This window comes from Heterodontus francisci, chromosome 50 (assembly GCF_036365525.1).
Source record: "Heterodontus francisci isolate sHetFra1 chromosome 50, sHetFra1.hap1, whole genome shotgun sequence".
NCBI classification, from domain to species: domain Eukaryota; kingdom Metazoa; phylum Chordata; class Chondrichthyes; order Heterodontiformes; family Heterodontidae; genus Heterodontus; species Heterodontus francisci.
This window is the reverse complement of record NC_090420.1, coordinates 5,875,402-5,897,897: the sequence shown is the minus strand read 5'-3', so window position 1 is coordinate 5,897,897 and position 22,496 is coordinate 5,875,402. Positions and strand designations below refer to the sequence as shown.

The following is a 22,496-nucleotide window of genomic DNA, read 5'->3' as shown; positions in this document are numbered from 1 at the left end:
AGCGGACACAGTTTCAGATTTAGGGGTTTTTCATTTAAGAAGGAATTTCTTCTCTCAGAGGGTCATTAATCTTTGGAATTCTTTACCGCAGAGAACAGTGGAAGCTGGGTCATTGAATGTCTTCAAGATTTTTATCTACAAGAGAGCCAAGGGTTATGTGGGCAGGCAAGAAGTGGGGTTGAGGTCATGATCAGGTCAGCCATGATCCTATTGAATGGCGGAGCAAGCTCGAGCGGCCAAATGGCCTACTCCTGCTACTAGTTCTTCTGATCTTCTGTTCGCATGATCTCATTGCAGCTTGGTCCAAACAGAGATGAAAGAGTGGAATTCCAGAGGAGAGGTGAGAGTGATTGCCCTTGAGTGAGTGTGGCATCAAAGATCCCTAGCAAAATTGAAGTCAATGGGAATCAGGGGGAAAACTCTCCGCTTGTTGACGTCATACCTCGCACAAAACAAGATGTTGTGGTTAGCGAAGGCCAATCATCTCAGTCCAGGACATTGCCTCAGGAGTTTCTCAGGGTAGTGTTCTGGACCCAAACATCCCAGCTGTTTCATTGACGACTTTCTCTTCAACATCAGTCAGAAGTGGGAATGTTAGATGATGACTCACAACTCTTCAGATACTGAAGCAGTCTGTGCCTGCAAGCAGCAAGACCTGAACAACATTCAGGCTTGAGCTGATAAGTGACAAGCAACCTTCTGGCCACACAAGTGCCAAGCAGTGAACATCTCCAATGAGAGAGAAAAAAAATCTGCCTTTTGATATTCAGAAGCATTATCATCGTTAAATCCCCCACCATCAACATCTTGACCAGAAACGTAACTGGACCAGTCACATCTATGCTGTGGCGATAAGCGCAGGTCAGAGATTACGAATTCTGCAGCAAGTATCTCACCTCCTGTCACCCCAAATCCTGTCCACCATCGACAAGGCACAAGTCAGGAGTGGGATGGAATACATCCCACTCAACAACACTCAAGGAGCACAACACCATCCAGGACAAAGCAGCCCACTTGATCGGCACCTCACCCGCCACCTTAAACATTCAATCCCTCCACAACCAGTAAACAGTGGCTGCAGCGTGTACCATCTCCATATGCACTGCAGCAATTCGCCAAGTATCCTTCAACAGCACCTTCCAAACTCGTGACCACTACCACCTCGAAGGACAAGGGCAGCAGATGCATGGGAACTCACTATCTGCAGGTTCCCCTCCAAGTCACTCACCATCCTGACTTGGAACAATATAGCCATTTCTTCACTGTTGTTGGGTCACAATCCTGGAACTCCCTCCCCAATAGCACTGTGGGTGTTCCTGCACCATATGGACTGCATCAGTTCAAGAAGGCAGCTCTCCACCACCTTCTCAACGGCAATCGGAATGGGGAATAAATGCTAGGCTTATCAGCGATACTCACACCCAAGAATGAATAAAAACCAAATCACTCTCCACAGATTCCCCACAATCTGGGCTTGGACATTTACTTCAGGAGCACAGAGCTTTGTATCACTGCAACATGAGTTCCAATCTTCATATTCTGTTCACTTTTCACATTATTTTCTACCAGTCCACTAGCTTTTATTAATTCAGTATTCGGGTCTCTGCTCCTCCGCCGTTTCTAACATCTCACCTCTGACAAAAAAACACTCTGATCTATCGTCGGTAGTAGATGACCTCTCATTTTAAACTCCATCTGCCAAAGCATTGCTCACTCACTTAATCTATCAATAAGATTTGAAAATAAATTTCTTGCCAAAGGATAATTTTCTGCATCTGCTCCCTTGCCATTTGCTTTTCCCATTTGTCCTTCACTTGGTGTAAATCCAGAGAAAGTAAAGATGGAAGGAAGGAGGGGAGGAAAAATCCTGTTCCGTTTCGTGATCCCTATTTGATCTTCATTCCAGTGCAGTTTGAGTGAAGAATTCCAATTGTCTGTCTCAATTTTAATAAAGTATAACCAATTCTGGAATCACTGTCTGGACATAGACAAGAACAGGTTTCGAGGCTGACTTCACACATAAACTCCCCCAACATAAACAATACACAAACTTGCGACAAAGATGGGATTCGAACCCACGTGTGCAAAGCACAACGAATTAGTAGTCAATCGCCTTAACCTCTCAGCCACCTTGTCAGTTGGACAAGAATAGCTGTCACCTTCAGCACAGTTTCTGGCTGTGCAGCCAGCTGTGCAATGATGGAAATCTATCTTCTGTCAGTAAATGAAGTTGGGAATGGAGCGGTGTGAAACATTTCCAGACCATGTCCAACACGTTTCTAGTAAGTGTGAATACCCACACGGAAAGACTGGAACATACAATCAATTCATCACATCATGATTAACATCACTCAGTCACGTGAACCATTAGGTCACTGACGAAGTCATGATGACCGAATTTCTCATGAAGTGACAACTGAACTAACTGACTGGAAGAATTGCTTTAACTCCACATGATCAGAGAGACACAGGCTCAGGCCGACTTGTCGGGTGGTGTAAACAGATATCACTGCTTCTGATCTTCACCAGAACAGAGAGTGAGATGTAACATTGATCATCAAACAGACTGTGAGAGAATGCAACAGAATAAAACACATGGAGAGACACTGTGGAATAACAAATAGATTTGATTGGAATGTTGAAATTTTGATTGGAATGGATAAAACACCTGAAACAGCAGATTAAATTGGGCTTCTCATCGTTATATTGATCTGGGACAGAAAAGAGAAACTGATGGAAAGAAGAGAAGAAGGAAGAAAAGAAAGGATGGAACTGTTCGATTTTTTCAGTTTTTTCACTCGCCCATCAAAGCTGATAAAACAAGTTGCAAATAACAGAGAATTTCACCAAAAAGGGAGTTTAAATGTTGTTGGAACCTTGGATTGAAGGATGTCCCAACAGATCACCTGTTTAACTGTCTCCTCACTGGGGGATTTCAATCAGTGAGCAATATTATTCTCTACTTTTTTTGTTAATTGGTCCCAGTCACTTGGAATTAATATCTGTGTTCCGACTCCTGAATAATAAAATTGTGAGTTTCTCGATATTTTCTGGACACAGTTCCTGCTGAAAGAACTAAGAACTCTTTTCTAATTTACGCAATACCATATACACATTCATCAAGCCTCCTAAACTAGCATCATTCGTGCTGCTCTCTCTTCTCCCAAACTTCATCTCATGTGACTGTTACATCATCACTCTGACAGTGGGAGTGGTTGATCCCACTATCTTCAGCATTAATCCTTTACATCCTGATACCACACTGTCTGTCCAAAAAAAAATGGGTGGAGGGAACTTCCTTCATTTATCAAAACACCAACAGCAGCACAGTGGCGCAATGGTTAGCACCGCAGCCTCACAGCTCCAGCGATCAGGATTTAGTTCTGGGTACTGCCTGTGTGTAGTTTGCAAGTTCTCCCTGTGTCTGTGTGGGTTTCCGCCGGGTGCTCTGGTTTCCTCCCACCTCCAAAAGACTTGCAGGTTGATAGGTAAATTGGCCATTGTAAATTGTCCCTAGTGTAGGTACGTGGTAGGAGAATGGTGGGGATGTGGTAGAGAATATGGGATTAATGTAGGATTAGTAAAAATGGGTGGTTGCTGGTTGGCATCGACTCAGTGGGCCGAAGGGCCTGTTTCAGTGCTGTATCTCTAAATAAGAAAAGTAAAATAAAAGCTACCAGTCGTAAATCAACTCAAACCCATTAGAGAGATAGAGGGAGACTGTCAGAGAACTTCCTGCATCCAGTCCTGAACCTGTCACACTCAGCAGCTTCTCACCCAGACCTCACTCTCATCAACACTGAACATTGTTACCGAGATCCTTCAAATACTGTTTATAAAAGGGAGAAAAATTCAAACTTCATCACTGCTGGATTGAATAGAACAAAGTTTAATATCTTCTCGTCGTCACTCGGCAACCACATGAAACAGTCCTTAAATCAGGAGCATAAATTCTCAGCTGTCAGAATGTTTCTCATTGGGTTGAATCATTTCTGTGTGAGGAATGTTCCAGCATCATAAACCAGGGGAACGTGTTGACTGAGCTGTGTCTTCATCTCTTCTGGGCAGTCGGACAGTTCACCCTTCATTCTGCTCTGATTCACTTTCCGAAGGCGGATCTACAGATTCTCAAATCCGGAGACTGGGTTTTCTTATTTTGTTCCTTTTGATTTTTCTTGCTCCTGAATGATAATATATTCCAACCTTGGATCAACATTGCCCTGTGTCCCAGTCTCGGTTAAAAGTGACAAATAACGGCACCAACATTCTGAAACATACAACACGGTCACATTCTGCTTCAGTGAGATTAATGCTGAGGCAGTTTCCGTGTCGACTGCGATTGTGAACAAATTTCTCTCGAGGAAATTGTGAGTGATCAAGTATTTGCACTGAATTTCAGTGCAAAAAGGGACAGTTTCAAACAGCCATTCCCAAATCACTTCCTTCACAAAGGCAAAGACTGTGCTGTCTTAACGTGTGACTCAACTTCACAAACAAATTTGAACTCGAAGTTCAGGAGAAGACTGAGATGTGAATGATTGACGGTGTAATCTTTAAATCATAATTTTTCGTTTCTTCGTTGAAGTGAGGCTCAACCCGAAGCCACCAGAGATCGCGGAAAGCTACAAACTTGGATCCAGAAATCAGAAAAGTAGTGAAACAGTTGTTGAGTACATTGTGACACTGAAGAATTTATCACCACATTGCAACATTGTCATATCCTTAGACCGTACATTATGAGACAGATGTGTGCTTATATTGGTGGATGAGGAAAGATACTAAACACACAAAATCCCAATTTGAGCTAGTGTGTAAGATTGCTCTTTCCATGGAGATAGCATCAAAGAATGCTCGTGAATTTCGTCCTATGCCAGTGACAGTAACACACTTCAGAGGGACTTAAACACACTGGGAAAATGGGCTTTCACACAACAGATAAAATTTTATACAGAGAATTGTGAAGTGATACAGTTTGGGAGGAAGAATGAGACAATGTACACCAATCTTTTTTGATCAAGGTTTGAAAAGGTTGCTAAGAGCAAACAGGATACTAGGCTTTATTAATAGAGGCATAGAGTAAAAGCAAATAAGTTATGCTAAACCTTTATAAAACAGTGGGGCTGAATGGCCTACTCCTGCACCTCCACGAAAAGCTTCCACTCCAGGCTCAGACACCCTCTTCAGGATCACTCTCCATACATCCCGCCACTCCACGCACAGATATCTCCCTCAGGATCAGATCACAGCTCCACAGTCCTGCCACATCCAGTCGTGAATGGTGGTGGATATTAGAATTAGAATTAGAATTAGAATATTACAGCGCAGCACAGGCCCTTCGGCCCTCGATGTTGCGCCGATCATCTGACCTACACTATTCCATTTACATCCATATGTCTATCCAATGACCACTTAAATGCCCTTAAAGTTGGCGAGTCTACTACTGTTGCAGGCAGGGCGTTCCACGCCCCTACTACTCTCTGCGTAAAGAAACTACCTCTGACATCTGTCCTATATCTTTCACCCCTCAACTTAAAGCTATGTCCCCTCGTGTTTGCCATCCTCATCCGAGGAAAAAGACTCTCACTATCCACCCTATCTAACCCTCTGATTATCTTGTATGTCTCTATTAAGTCACCTCTCCTCCTCCTTCTCTCTAACGAAAACAACCCCAAGTCCCTCAGCCTTTCCTCGTAAGACCTTCCTTCCATACCAGGCAACATCCTAGTAAATCTCCTCTGCACCCTTTCCAAAGCTTCCACATCCTTCCTATAATGCGGTGACCAGAACTGCACGCAATACTCCAGGTGCGGCCTCACCAGAGTTTTGTGCAGCTGCATCATGACCCCGTGGCTCCGAAACTCGATCCCCCTACTAATAAAGGCTAACACACCATATGCCTTCTTAACAGCCCTATTAACCTGGGTAGCAACTTTCAGGGATTTATGTACCTGGATACCAAGATCTCTCTGCTCATCTACACTACCAAGAATCTTCCCATTAGCCCAGTACTCTGCATTGCTGTTACTCCTTCCAAAGTGAATCTCCTCACACTTCTCCGCATTAAACTCCATTTGCCATCTCTCAGCCCAGCTCTGCAGCCTATCTATGTCCCTCTGTACCCTACAACACCCTTCGACACTATCCACAACTCCACCGACCTTCGTGTCATCCGCAAATTTACTAACCCACCCTTCTACACCCTCATCCAGGTCGTTTATAAAAATGACAAACAGCAGTGGCCCCAAAACAGAACCTTGCGGTACACCACTAGTAACTAAACTCCAGGATGAACATTTGCCATCAACCACCACCCTCTGTCTTCTTTCAGCTAGCCAATTTCTGATCCAAAGCTCTAAATCACCTTCAACCCCATACTTCCGTATTTTCTGCAATAGCCTACCGTGGGGAACCTTATCAAACGCCTTACTGAAATCCATATACACCACATCCACGGCTTTACCCTCATCCACCTGTTTGGTCACCTTCTCGAAAAACTCAATAAGGTTTGTGAGGCACGACCTACCATTCACAAAACCGTGCTGACTATCGCAAATGAACTTATTCTTTTCAAGATGATTATAAATCCTGTCTCTTATAACCTTTTCCAACATTTTACCCACAACCGAAGTAAGGCTCACAGGTCTATAATTACCAGGGCTGTCTCTACTCCCCTTCTTGAACAAGGGGACAACATTTGCTATCCTCCAGTCCTCCGGCACTACTCCTGTCGACAATGACGACTTAAAGATCAACAACAACGGCTCTGCAATCTCCTCCCTGGCTTCCCAGAGAATCCTAGGATAAATCCCATCTGGCCCAGGGGACTTATCTATTTTCACTCTTTCCAAAATTGCTAACACCTCCTCCTTGTGAATCTCAATCCCATCGAGCCTAGTAGGCTGTATCTCAGTAATTTCCTCGGCAACATTTTCATTTTCTATTGTAAATACTGACGAAAAATATTCATTTAACGCTTCCCCTATCTCCTCTGATTCCGCACACAACTTCCCACTACTATCCTTGATTGGCCCTGTTCTAACTCTTATCATTCGTTTATTCCTGATATACCTATAGAAAGCATTAGGGTTTTCTTTGATCCTATCCGCCAATGACTTCTCGTGTTCTCTCCTTGCTCTTCTTAGCCCTCCCTTTAGATCCTTCCTGGCTAGCTTGTAACTCTCAAGCGCCCTAACTGAGCCTTCACGTCTCATCCTAACATAAGCCGCCCTCTTCCTCTTGACAAGCGCTTCAACTTCTTGAGTAAACCACGGCTCCCTCGCTCGACAACTTCCTCCCTGCCTGACAGGTACATACTTATCAAGGACACGCATTAGCTGCTCCTTGAATAAGCTCCACATTTCGTTTGTGCCCATCCCCTGCAGTTTCCTTCCCCATCCTACACATCCTAAATCTTGCCTAATCGCGTCATAATTTCCTTTCCCCCAGCTATAATTCTTGCCCTGCGGTATATACCTGTCCCTGCCCATCGCTAAGGTAAACCTAACCGAATTGTGATCACTATCGCCAAAGTGCTCACCTACATCTAAATCGAACACCTGGCCGGGTTCATTACCCAGTACCAAATCCAATGTGGCATCGCCCCTGGTTGGCCTGTCCACATACTGTGTCAGAAAACCCTCCTGCACACACTGAACAAAAACAGACCCATCTAAAGTACTCGAACTATAGTATTTCCAGTCAATATTTGGAAAGTTAAAGTCCCCCATAACCACTACCCTTTTACTCTCGCTCCTGTCGAGAATCATCTTCGCTATCCTTTCCTCTACATCTCTGGAACTATTCGGAGGTCTATAGAAAACTCCCAACAGGGTGACCTCTCCTCTCCTGTTTCTAACCTCGGCCCATACTACCTCAGTAGACGAGTCCTCAAACGTCCTTTCTGCCGCTGTAATACTTTCCTTGATTAACAATGCCACACCCCCCCCCCCCCCTCTTTTACCCTCTTCTCTGTTCTTTCTGAAACATCTAAATCCCGGAACCTGCAACATCCATTCCTGCCCCTGCTCTACCCATGTCTCTGAAATGGCCACAACATCAGGATCCCAGGTACCAACCCATGCTGCAAGCTCACCCACCTTATTCCGGATGCTCCTGGCGTTGAAGTAGACACACTTTAAACCAAGTTCTTGCTTGCCAGTGCCCTCTTGCGTCCCTGTAACCTTATCCCCTACCTCACTACTCTCAACAGCCTGTACACTGGAACTACAATTTAGGTTCCCATTCCCCTGCTGATTTAGTTTAAACCCCCCCGAAGAACACTAACAAATCTCTCCCCCAGGATATTGGTACCCCTCTGGTTCAGGTGAAGACCATCCTGTTTGTAGAGGTCCCACCTACCCCAGAAAGAGCCCCAATTATCCAGGAAACCAAAACCCTCCCTCCTACACCATCCCTGCAGCCACGTGTTCAACTCCTCTCTCTCCCTATTCCTCTCTTCGCTAGCACGTGGCACAGGCAACAACCCAGAGATAACAACTCTGGTTGTTCTCGCTCTAAGCTTCCACCCTAGCTCCCTGAATTTCTGCCTTAAATCCCCATCTCTCTTCCTACCTATGTCGTTGGTGCCTATGTGGACCACGACTTGGGGGTGCTCCCCCTCCCCCTTAAGGATCCCAAAAACACGATCGGAGACATCACGTACCCTGGCACCTGGGAGGCAACACACCAACCGTGAGTCTCTCTCGTTCCCACAGAACCTCCTATCTGTTCCCCTAACTATGGAGTCCCCAATGACTAATGCTCTGCTCCTCTTCCCTTTTCCCTTCTGAGCAACAGGGACAGACTCTGTGCCAGAGACCTGCACCCCATTGCTTACCCCTGGTAAGTCGTCCCCCCCAACAGTATCCAAAACGGTATACCTGTTGTTGAGGGAAACGGCCACAGGGGATCCCTGCACTGCCTGCTGGTTCCCTTTCCTTCCCCTGACGGTAACCCATCTACCTACTTCTTTTACCTGAGGTGTGACTGCCTCCCTATAATAATTAAATAACTAACAAGATGAGGAGGCTCAAAAACATTCACATCCTCAATGATGGTGGTGCTGAGCACGTCAGTGCAAAAGATGAAGCTGAAGCATTTGCAACCATCTTCAGTCAGAAATATTAAGTGGATTTGATCTGTGCTAATTTCAGCTCCTCATGCTCGCTGGTGCCTTGGTTCTCTGGTGCTAATTTCAGAGTAAATCATGCAGCTTGACAGTTGGAGACAAAGAAAAAGACACAGGAGAGGTTGAAAGTGCCAAAACCTGGGATTGAACCAAGAACTGTTTAACTGTTAGTACAGCACGAACTCAACAAAGCTATTTCAACAACACACTAAAGCCACCATTCTGTCACTGCTTTGGAAGACAGATTAGAACATAGAAAATGGATCATTACAGCGCAGTACAGGCCCTTCAGCCCTCGGTGTTGCGCCGACCTGTGAAATCATCGGACCTACACTATTCCATTTTCATCCATATGTTTATCCAATGACCACTTAAATGCCCTTAAAGTTGGCGAGTCTACTACTGTTGCAGGCAGGGCGTTCCACGCCCCTACTACTCTCTGTGTAAAGGAACTACCTCTGACATCTGTCCTATATCTATCACCCCTCAACTTAAAACTATGTCCTCTCGTGTTTGCCATCACCATCCGAGGAAAAAGGCTCTCACTATCCACCCTGTCCAACCCTCTGATTATCTTATATGTCTCTATTAAGTCACCTCTTCTCCTCCTTCTCTCTAACGAAAACAGCCTCAAGTCTCTCAGCCTTTCCTCGTAAGACCTTCCCTCCATATCAGGCAACATCCTAGTAAATCTCCTCTGCACCTTTTCCAAAGCTTCCACATCCTTCCTATAATGCGGTGACCAGAACTGCATGCAATACTCCAGGTGCGGCCGCACCAGAGTTTTGTACAGCTGCAGCATGACCTCGTGGCTCCTAAACTCGATCCCCCTACTAATAAAAGCTAACACACCATATGCCTTCTGAACAGCTCTATTAACCTGGGTGGCAACTTTCAGGGATTTATGTACCTGGACACCAAGATCTCTCTGCTCATCTACACTACCAAGAATTTTCCCATTAGCCCAGTATTCTGAAATCCTGTTACTCCTTCCGAAGTGAATCACCTCACACTTTTCCGCATTAAACTCCATTTGCCATCTCTCAGCCCAGCTCTGCAGCCTATCTATGTCCCTGTGTAACCTACGACATCCTTCGGCACTATCCACAACTCCACCGACCTTCGTGTCATCCGCAAATTTACTAACCCACCCTTCTACACCCTCATCCAGGTCATTTATAAAAATGCAAACAGCAGTGGCCCCAAAACAGATCCTTGCAGTACACCACTAGAAACTATACTCCAGGATGAACATTTACCATCAACCACCAGCCTCTGTCTTCTTTCAGCTAGCCAATTTCTGATCCAAAGCACGAATTCACCTTCAATCCCATACTTCTGTATTTTCTGCAATAGCCTACCGTGGGGAACTTTATCAAACGCCTTACTAAAATCCATATCGACCACAATCACGGCTCTTATAACCTTTTCCAACATTTTACCCACAACCGAAGTAAGGCTCACAGGTCTATAATTACCAGGGCTGTCTCTACTCCCCTTCTTGAACAAGGGGACAACATTTGCTATCCTCCAGTCTTCCGGCACTATTCCTGTCGACAATGGTGACATAAAAATCAAGGACAAAGGCTCTGCAATCTCCTCCCTGGCTTCCCAGAGAATCCTAGGATAAATACCATCTGGCCCAGGGGACTTATCTATTTTCACATCTTGTGGTGAATGAACGCTTGGCTCTCTATTCCACGACTGTATTGTGCATGTGAAGAAGGCAAAGTCACAAGAGTCTGAGTTCAGTCTCTTCTTGGTGAATGTCCCCCAAGCGCATCCCAATGTGCATTCCCAATTCATCCATAAATGCAATGTTCCTTTCCACATCGTGACGAGCTCCACAGCATGATCCAGTTGCCTTCGTTGCTTGAAGTCTCAAGGATTGTTTTCTCGACGGCATGTTTTACATGAAAAGAAATAAAGCAAATCAGAGTCAGAGTTTGCCTCCGTCCATCCACTAAAATTACTGTTGTGCACACCTTTTTAAGTTCTGCAGTGAAACGAAAGTGACCGTTTAGATGGTGGGTTGCAGCACATGTACTGCCTGAACACAGCAACTCACAACAGGGACTGGAGCACATGCGGTGCCCCAGAAAATGGAAAGGCTTTCAGAGCAGCTTACAACAAGGACTGGAGAACGTGCGGTGCCCCAGACAATGGAAATGTTTTCAGAGCAGCTGACAAAGGCAGAGCAACTTACCTTTGAACAATCTCCTGTGTCTAATAAAAATGAAGCAAGTCTCCAAAACGACTAAATAATTCAGATAAAATACGAGAAAATGCCCGACGAAACCTCTCCTTCCACTTTCAAAAAGTCGCGCCGAAGCTTTGACGCATGCGTGAATATCCGAAGTTGACGCATGCGCAGAGGCTAACCTGGCGCGTTGCCCGAGGAAGACGACATAACGCGATGACGTCATCTGCGCATGCGCAGAACGGTCCCGGCAAGCCGGACCTCAGCGCATGCGCAGAGGGCAGTAGACCGTCTGCGCATGTTCGCACCGCGGCCCATCCCGATGACGTCGGCGATGACGAAGCGTTGTCATGAATCACTTTGATAAAATAAAGGAGAATCCTAAAAGATTCTATAATTTTATTAAGAGTAAAAGGGTAGCTTGGGAGAGAGTAGGTCCCATTAAGGATCAATGTGGTAATCTATTTGTGGAGCAATGGGAAATGGGCGAGGTCTTAAATGAATACTTCTCCTCTGTATTTACCGTGGAGAAGGTCATGGAAGCTAGTGAGTTCAAGGGACGGAACAGCGATATCCTGAAGCATATCAACATTACAAAGGAGAAGGTGTTGAAGGTTTTGAAGCGCATTAAGGTGGATTAATCCCCAGGACCTGACCAGGTGTATCTTAGGATGCTATGGGAAGCAAGGGAGGAGATTGCTGGGGCCCTGGCAGAGATTTTTGTATCATCATTAGCCACGGGTGAGGTACCAGAAGACTGGAGGATAGCTAATGTTGTGCCTTTATTTAAGAATGGCAGCAGGGATAAGCCAAGGAACTGCAGGCCGGTGAGCCTTACATCAGTGGTGGGAAAGTTATTGGAAGGGATTCTGAAAGACAAGATTTATATGCATTTGGAAAGGCAAGGTCTGATTAGGGATAGTCAGCATGGCTTTGTGCGTGGGAAATCATGTCTAATGAATTTGATTGAGTTTTTTGAGGAGGTGACCAAGAGGATTGACAAGGGCAGGGCGATGGACGTTGTCTATATGGACTTCAGCAAGGCCTTTGACAAGGTCCCACATGGTAGGCTGGTCCAGAAGGTTCGAACACATGGGATCCAGGGTGAGCTAGCCAATTGGATACAGAATTGGCTTGGTGATGGGGGGCAGAGGGTGGCAGTGGAGGGTTGTTTTTCAGATTGGAAGCCGTTGACCAATGGTGTGCCACAGGGATCGTTGCTGGGCTCTCTGTTGTTTGTCATATATATTAATGACTTGGATGTGAATTAGAGGGCATGATTAGTAGGTTTGCAGATGACACCAAAATTGGTGGTACAGTGGACAGTGAAGAACGTTGTCTAAGGTTACAACATGATATAGATAAACTGGGAATGTGGGCAAGGGATTGGCAAATGGAATTTAATGCAGACATGTGCGAGGTGAAGCATTTTGGGAAGTTAAACCAGGGCAGGGCATATACAGTGAATGGCAGGACCCTGGGGAGTGTTGTTGAGCAGAGACACCTTGGGGTGCAAGTACATAGTTCCCTGAAAGTGGCAACACAGGTAGACAGGGTGGTGAAGAACGCGTATGGCATGCTTGCCTTCACTGGCCGAGGCATTGAGTACAAGAGTTGGGATGTCATGTTACAGTTGTACATAATGTTGGTTAGGCTGCATTTGGAGTATTGTGTGCAGTTCTGGTCGCCGCACTACAGGAAAGATGTGATTCAGCTAGAGAGAGTGCAGAAAAGATTCACAAGGATGTTGCTTGGTTTGGAGCGCTTGAGTTATAAAGAGAGATTGGATAGGCTGGGTCTGTTTTCCCTGGAGCGAAGGAGGCTGAGAGGGGACATGATAGAGGTATATAAAATTATGAGAGGCATAGATAGGGTAGATAGCCAGAGTCTGTTTCCCATGGTAGGGGGTGACTAAAACTAGAGGGCATAGATTTAAGGTGAGAGGGAGGAGGATAAAGGGGATCGAAGGGGTAAATTTTTCACACAAAGAATAGTGGGTATCTGGAATAAGCTGCCAGAGGAGGTGGTGGAGTCAGGAACAGAATCAACATTTAAGAGGCATCTGGAAAAGTACTTGAATGAGCAAGGCATAGAGGGATAAGGAATTAATGCAGACAAGTGAGATAAGTACAATACAGTACTCCATAATAAGGATATTTCACATTCACATCACTAAGTGCCAGGCAATGACCATCGCAAACAAGAGACAATCTAACTATCTCCCCTTGACATTCAATGGCATTCTGATCGCTGAATCCCCCACTATCAACATCCTGGGGGTTACCATTGACCAGAAACTGAACTGCAGTAGCCATATAAATATCACGGATACAAGAGCAGGTCAGAGACTTGGAATCCTGCATTGAACAACTCACCTCCTGACTCCCCAAAGCCTGTCCACAAGGCACAAGTCAGGAGTGTGTTGGAATATTCTCCACTTGCCTGGATAGGTGCAGCTCCAACAACTCTCAAGAAGATCGACACCATCCAGGACAAAGCAGCCCACTTGATTGGTACCTCATTCACAAACATTCAGTCTCTCCATCGCTGATGCACAGTGGTAGCAGTGTGTACCATCTACAAGATGCACTGCAGCAACATCCCAAGGCTCCTTAGACAGCACCTTCCAAACCCATGACTTCTACCACCTAGAAGGACAAGGACAGCAGATGCATGGGAACACCACCACCTGGAAGTTCCCCTCTGAGCCACACACCATCCTGAAATTGGAACTATATCACCGTTCCTTCACTGTGGCTGGGTCAATATCTTGGAACTCCCTTCCTAACAGCACCACATGGACTGCAGTGGTTCAAGAAGGCAGATCACCACCACCTTCTCAAGGGTAATTAGGGATGGGCAATAAATGCAATAAATAAAACTAAAATCAATAAAAAATGACAATGTAATCCCAAAAAGTAGAAAATAATAAAGTAAGAAATGAAAATATAATAAAACGCAGTCAGCATGTATTTCACAAAGAAAGACTTGATTAACCTTATCTTTGAAGAATCAACAGCAACAGTAATACAGCAGATGTAGAAGAGTTTAAGTTAATAAAGCCTCATCCATTTATGTGCTTAAACCTACAAATTGTGGGTTAACAAACAAGCACACTAACTGACAGAGCTGGGTGCTGTTCTTTCTAGATTACCCTAAAGCAGGGTGTCAATGAGTTTAATCTCCAGGTTGCTGCAACCAGAACAGCCATTGTCCACGATCAGTTTTACTGTTACAAATAAAGGGTGGAACATTCATTGTGAATCCATAGAAACAGTCTGGTCCGTCACACTGCAGACACATCCACGTCATCACCAACCAGCTCTCCTATAATTGGTTATTTGACTTTTCCCCATTAGCTCAATGGAATTACTTTTAAAAGATTTTAAATGACAAGCAGTTTTGTTAATATTCAGCCCTTGAGAAGAAATCATTCCCTGGCCACAGTGGAGAGAGCATTGAATATAAAACAGTAGACTACCAGGTAACACAGTGAAAGCTTATCAGCTAATCTATAATTACTTACTTTTTTATTTTTGCTCTTGCTATTCGGTTTTTCATCCTTTGCAGTTCCTGACTGTGGATATTATTGTGATTAAATGTGAAAAGATGCACTGTTTCTCAGCCCCGGTGTATTGGCTCTTTCTCTGTACAGTGCTGCATGCACTCAGATACTGACTGTGTTTCTCCATCCCTCAACTTTTCAGCCCTGACGGTGCAGAAAGTGCTGCTCAAAGTTACACATTCTGACTGTTTGCAGTTGATTAGTGAGAGATTATTAACGTATCCTTCTGCAGCGCTGCCTCGGTTAATAACAGCAGATCGAAGTCACATTTCAGATACAGAAACAGACGCATCAATTATTCACTCTTTCCCAGAGTGAGTGAGGCCGAGACAAGCAGCAACATTCCAACCCCACGCTCTGCAATTACCCAGCACCAGCGGAAAGCAGTGAATACAGATTCAATCAGTGGGTTAATGTCCATTGCAGGGATGCAAGATTCCACAGCCCAGGACAAACATCCCCATACACCGAGAACAAGCTCAGGAAAACCCGGGGGAGTTAATATCCCAATCACTGAGTATTCCAGTAACATTGAACAAGTTCCTGAACTGAGTGAACCTTTCAAAGTACAGAAGTGATGACGAGGTCAAAAAGGTCTGAACAGTTGAGGTGACTGAGCGGTTTCAGCTTCTCTGTTCAGGTTGCAGCTTTCATTGGAGGCATGTGTTTAAATCCCACTTCTGACAAATTGATTTTCAGTTACTTTGCAGAGCTTCCTTGAAGGTTTGAGGTAGAGTAAATACTGAGGAACTGTTTCTAACTGCTGAACGGTCAATAACCGAAGGTTACAGATTTAAGGTGACTCACAAAACCAGAAGGAACATGAGGAAAAATTCCTTTCTGCAACGTGTGGTTAGGATTTCAGTTATGTGGATAGATTGGAGAAGCTGGGGTTGTTCTCTTTGGAGAGGAGATTTGATAGAGGTGTTCACAATCATGAGGGGTTGTGACAGACCTGATAGAGAGAAACTGTTGGTTGAAGGATTGAGACTCAGGTAAAAGCTGTGGCTCAGTTGGTCACACTCACCTCGAAATCACAAGCTTCTGGGTTCAGATTTCATAGCTGACACTCCAGTACAGCACTGAGGGTGTTGAAGGTGCTGCCTTTCAGGTGTGATGTTGAACCAAGACCTGGTCTGCATGTTTGGGTGAATGTAAAAGATCCCATGCTGCAATTTCAAACAAGTGAAGAGCAATTCTCCCTGGTATTGTGAACAATATTTGCCCCTCAATCAGATCAGTTGGTCATTATCACATTGCTGTTTGTGGGTATTAGCTGCTGCATTTCTGACATTACAACAGTGATTACACTTCAAAAGTATTTCATTGTCTGCAAAGTGCTTTGATATGTCCAGTGGTCTTGAAATGTGCTATATAAATGCAAGTCTTTTCTTTCTTTATCACAACACATTGCTGTGTTAAAAATGGTTCCTCATGTCACCTCTGGTTCTTCTGCCAATCACCTGATATCTGTGTCCTCTGCTTACTGACCCTTTTACCACTGGAAACAGTTTCTCCTTATTTAAACTATTGAAAACCTCCCTGATTCTGAACAAATGTGTCAAATCTCTTCTGAACTTTCTCTGCTGCAAGGAGAACAACCCCAGCTTCTCCAATCTCTCCGCATAACTGAAATCCCTCACACTGCTACCATTGTGGTAAATCTCTTTTTTATTCTTTCCTGGGATGTGGGCACTGCTGACACAATGTGATTCCTGTCAATGGAGCGGCCCGCTGACATCATCGGAGAGCGCCAAGCTGCTCATGGGCACAGCTACATCTTGCCAGGATTAAGTGGCACATGCGCAGGATGATGTCATTGCGCAGCGCCAACATCATCGCATATCCACACCTGGTCCATCTTCGCACATGTGCGGTAAAGTGTCATCGGGTAATCAGCCTCTCACTTAGCTGGAGGAAGTGGCTGAATGGGGGACTTTGAGGCTGGAGCTCTCCCCCCTCGGCAACTCACTCCAGGCCTCGAGGCTTCCTCCCCTCAGCCGCTCGCTCCACACCGCGATGCTCCCCTGGACGATTGTTCCCCGCTCGCGTCATCCAGCTCTCCGGCCACTCGCTCCCCACCGTTAGCTCTTGGCTGTGCCACTTCCCTCCTCTTGGCCACTCGCTACTCGCTCCTACATCACTTTGCAGCCCACCTTGCTTCTTCAGGCGGCGCATGGAGACTGGTCAAACGTGGGAGCGAGTGGCCGAGAGAAGGGAAGCAGCGCGGCCGAGAGCTGGCGGCTGGAGGGGAGGGGGGTACGGGGAACGACGAGTGGAGAATGGGGTATTGCGATCAGGGGACAATCGGCCAGGGAAGTGGGGGGAGCAGCAAGGTCTGGACTGTGTGACTGTGAGGGGTGGAAGCGGGCGGTGCGGCGGAGGGGAAGTAAGCGAGTTGTGCCACATCGTGGTTGCGTTGTCAGCAAACGCAGCCTTTATTGCCCATCCTTAATTGCCCTTGAGAAGTTGGTGGTGAGCTGCTGCAGTCCGTGCAGCACGTAAACCCACAGTGCTGTTAGGAAGGGAGTTCCAGGATTTTGATCCAGTGACAGTGACGGAACGATGATATAGTTCCAATGCAGGATGGTGTGTAACCTGGAGGGGAGCTTGCAGATGGTGGTGTTCCCATTCATTCAATGTCCTTCTAGGTGGTCGAGGTCAGGAGTTAGGAAGGTGCTGTTGAAGGAGGCTTGGTGAGTTGCTGCAGTGCATCTTGCAGATGGTACACACTGCTGCCACTGTTCACTGGTTGTGCAGGGAGTGAATATTTCAAGTAGTGGATGGAGTGCTGATCAAGCGAGCTGCTTTGTTCTGGATGGTGTTGAGTTTCTTTGGTGCTGTTGGAACTGCACTTTTCCAGGCAAGTGGGGAGTATTGCATCACACTCCTGACTTGTGCCTTGTAGATGGTGGACAGGAGGTGAGTTACTTGCAGCAGAATTCCCAGCCTCTGACCTGCTCTTGTAGCTATGCTATTTACATGGCTGATCCAATTCATTTTCTGCTCAATGGTAAGCCCCCAGGATGTTGATAGTGAAGGGTTCAGCAATGGGAATGCGATTGAATGTCAAGGGGAGATGGTTAGATTCTCTCTTGTTGGAGATGGTCATTACCTGGCATTTTTATTTATTTTTTTAGAGATACAGCACTGAAACAGGCCCGTCGGCCCACCGAGTCTGTGCTGACCATCAACCACCCATTTATACTCATACTACATGAATCCCATATTCCGACCACATCCCCACCTTCCCTCAATTGCACCTACCTATACTGGGGTCAATCTATAATGGCCCACTTACCTATCAACCTGCAAAGTCTTTGGCTGTGGGAGGAAACTGGAGCACCTGGCAAAAACCCACACGGTCACCGGGAGAACCTGCAAACTCCACACAAGCAGTACCCAGTAACAAACCCAGGTTGCTGGAGCTGTGCGGTTGTGGTGTCAACCACTGCACCGCCCTATAATTTGATTTTGGTGGGACTTAAACCCACAACCTTCGAATATCTTCTCTAATCATTATTTAAAAGTCCAACACGCTATCAATTGCGCCACAAAGGCACCTTTTTCTTGTGCGAATGTTACTTGCCACTTATCAGCCCAAGCCCAATGTTGTCCCGGTCTCTCCAAATGTGGACATGGACTGCTTCAGTATCTGAGGAGTTGCGAATGCGACTGAACATTTTGCAATCATCAGTGAACATCCCCACTTCTGACCTTATGATACAGGGAAGGTCATTGATGAAGCAGCTGAAGATGGTTGGGGCCTAGGACGTGACCCTGAGGAACTCTTGAGCAATGTTCTGGGACTGAGATGATTGGCCACCAACAACCATCACCATATTCCTTTGCGCGAGGTATGACCCCAACCAGTGGAGAGTTTCCCCCTGATTGACATTGACTTCAATTTTGCAAGGGCTCCTTGATGCCCTTGGCAAGAACAGTCACTGTTACCTCACCTCACCTCCTGAATTCAGCTCTTTTGCCCATATTTGGGCCAAGGCCAGAATGAGGTCAGGAACTGAGTGGCCCTGGCGGAACCCAAAATGAGCATCGGTGAGCAGGTTATGACTGTGTAAGTGCTGCTTGATAGCACTGTCAACGACACCTTACATCACTTGACTGATGATCAAGAGGAGGCTGGTGGGGCAGTAATTGACAGAGTTGGATTTGTCCTGCCTTTTGTGTACAGGACATACCTGGGCAATTCTCCACATTTCCGGGTAGATGCCAGTGTTGCAGCTGTATTGGAACATCTTGGCTAGCGGCGCGGTTAGTTCTGGAGCACAAGTCTTCAGCACTACAGCCGGGATGTTGTCAGTATCCAGTGCCTTCAGCCATTTCTTGATATCATGTGGAGTGAATTGGATGAGCTGAAGATTCGCATCTGTGATACTTGGGGACATCAGGAGGAGGCCAAGATGGATCATCTACTTGATACTTCTGGCTGAAGATGGTTGTAAATGATTCAACCTTGTATTTTGCACTGATATACTGGTCTCCCCTATCATTAAGGATGGGGATATTTGTGGAGCCTTGACCTCCTGTGAATTGTTTAATTATCCACCACCATTCAGGACTGGATGTGGCAGGACTGCAGAGCTTTGATCTGATCTGTTGGTTGTGAGATCACTTAGCTCTGTCTATTGCATGATGCTACCGCTGTTTGACATGCAAGTAATCCTGTGTTGTAGCTTCACCAGGTTGACACCTCATTTTAGGTCTGCTTGGTGCTGCTCCTGACATGTCCTCCTGCACACTTCATTGAACCACTATTGCTCCGTTGGCTTGATGGTAATGGTAGAGTGAGGGATATGCCAGGCCATGAGGTAACATATTGTGTTTAAATACAATTCTGCTGCTGCTGATGGCCCACAGTGCCTCATGGATGCCCAGTTTTAAGCTGCCAGATTCCTTTGCGCTAGGTATGACTCCAGCAAGTGGAGAGTTTCCCCCTGATTGACATTGACTTCAATTTTTCAAGGGCTCCTTGATGCCCTTGGCAAGAGCAGTCACTGTTACCTCATCTCACCTCCTGAATTCAGCTCTTTTGCCCATATTTGGGCCAAGGCCATAATGAAGTCAGGAACTGAGTGGCCCTGGCGGAAACCAAACTGAGCATCGGTGAGCAGGTCCTCAGAAATAATTGGAAAAAATGTTCCGAAGGGATTCTAAGTGTCTGGTGCTTGATAGCACTGTTGATGACATCTTCCATCACTTTGCTGATGATTGATAGTTGACTGATGGGGCGGCAATTGGTCAGATTGGATTTGTCCTGCTTTTTTTTTTTATGGAGAGGGCACACTCGGGCAATTTTCCACATTGTCCAGTAGATTTTTAGATTTTTTTTTAGATTAGAGATACAGCACTGAAACAGGCCCTTCGGCCCACCGAGTCTGTGCCGAACATCAACCACCCATTTATACTAATCCTACACTAATCCCATATTCCTACCAAACATCCCCACCAGTCCCTATATTTCCCTACCACCTACCTATACTAGTGACAATTTATAATGGCCAATTTACCTATCAAACTGCAAGTCTTTTTGACAGATGCCTGTGTTGTAGCTCTACTGGAACAGCTTGGCTGAGAGCGCAGCTAGTTCTGGAGCACAAATCTTCGGTACTGGAAGCGGGATGTTGTTAGGGCCCATAGTCTTTGCTGTCTCGAGTGACTTCAGTTGTTTCTTACTATCATGTGGAATGAATCGAATTGGCTGAAGACTGGAAACTGTGATGTTGGAGACCTCAGGAGGCCGAGATGAATCATCCACTGAGCAATTTCTGATGTAAGATTGTAAACCTGGAATGGAAGCTTTCTGTGGAGGTACAGGAGTAGGCCATTCAGACCCAGTATTTTATAAAGGTTTATCATAACTTATTTACTTTTACTCTATGCCTCTATTAATAAAGCCAAGTGTCCTGTTTGCTCTTTGAAGCCTTTTCAAACCTTCTAAGATTGGTGTACATTGTCACTTTGTTCCTGCACCCACTTTAAAATAGTACCATTTCATTTATATGGCCTCTCCTTATTCTTCCTCCCAAATTGTATCTCTTCACAATTCTCTGTGTAAATTTTATCTGCCATGTCAAAGCCCATTTTACTAGTATTTTGAAGTTCCCCTGAAGTGTGTTACTATCACTGGAACTGGATGAAATCCCCGAGCATTCTTTGATGCAATCTCCATGGAAAGAGCAATCTTACACGTTCGATCAAATGTAGGATTTTGTGTGTTTAGTATCTTTTCTCATCCACCAATATAAGCACAAATCTGTCTCATAATGCAAGGTCTAAGAATGTGCCAAAGTTGCAATGTAGTGATAAATTCTTCAGTGCCACAATGTACTCACCAACTGTTTCACTACGTTTCTGCCTTCTGGTTCCAAATTTCTAGCTTGCCGTGATCTCTAATGGCTTCGGGTTGAAATGTTCCTCCAACTTCGTGATGATTATTTTGAATGGCACATCTTTTGACTTGATGGGAGCAGGAAGCTTTGTTAGCATGTCATACACTTCCAGGATAATTTCCATTCGCAAAATTGCTTTCTTGACCTCAAGAATTACCTTATTCTGAGTCTTGACCTCTGCACTTTCACCTTCAAATTCCAAAATGTTATTAGCTCTGAAAAACATGTCCATTCTTTCAATATATCAACTAAATCGTTCTCGAGCCCTCTCATATGTTCCTAGCCTTCCGATGTATCCCATGAGTTCAGCCATATTGTCCCAAATAATCACTTTGAATCTGATGCACACTGAGACCCTGCAACATCTCATTCAACTGAGGAGACAGTCTGTGGCCCAGGCTTCACACAATCCACCCAAATTCTCCACCATCCGAGCAGGTAGATCACCAGGAGCTGGCTGATCTTGTTCACTTCAGTCCCTGCTGCGGTTTGCTGCCTATATTTACAGACTTTTATCTCATCCTCATCACCATTTTCTCAAAGATATTCAGGGGGCATCAGCAGAGAAAATATACACCAAGCGTGGCAAGTGCAAGGAATTGTTTATTTACATCATTAGATCATGAATATAATATACAAATACATTACCTGTGTGAGTCACGTCTCGATCACTGATACTTTTACACCAGATGTGTCTAAATAAATGGAACCTCGTCACAATATACACTGTCACCTTTCAATGTTTAGTGGAAAGGTTTGATGGCTTGATAGGTGTGATTCCCACATTAATGTGTTTGTACAAAGTTCGGAGCAAGACGGAGATATGAATAATTTATTGGGAAATCTTTAAGCACATCTCAATGTCTCTCACTCACAAAGATCTGCAAACACATGGATTCAGAAAGAACCTGAGTGCAAAATCAACAGAAAAAAACACAGCCAGAGAGAATTGCAATAACCTGTAGCTCACAAAATCACAAGCTTTTGTTGTCGCAGTCAGTGTATTTTACCTTCTGGAGTGAGCAGCTGATAAAGTTAGTCTGAAGAAGTGTCAAGGAAGGAGAGAAGACCACAACCCAGCTTGTTTTGCAGCAAATCTTGAAAAGACTGTGAGAAGTTCACTGTGTCAATTCATCTCATCTCCTGTCTTTGAAGAAAGCCTGCTAAAATTAATTCTCAACACTGCCTCTAAAA

General features: G+C 45.2%; 1 non-coding gene across 1 annotated transcript; it reads right to left on the bottom strand.

Annotated features, from left to right (window-relative positions):
- Nucleotides 1–2,054: 2,054 nt before the first annotated feature.
- Nucleotides 2,055–2,136, bottom strand: trnas-acu (transfer RNA serine (anticodon ACU)). The gene has a single exon. It is a non-coding gene; the product is annotated as a tRNA-Ser (tRNA).
- Between the last annotated feature and the right edge of the window lie 20,360 nt (nt 2,137–22,496).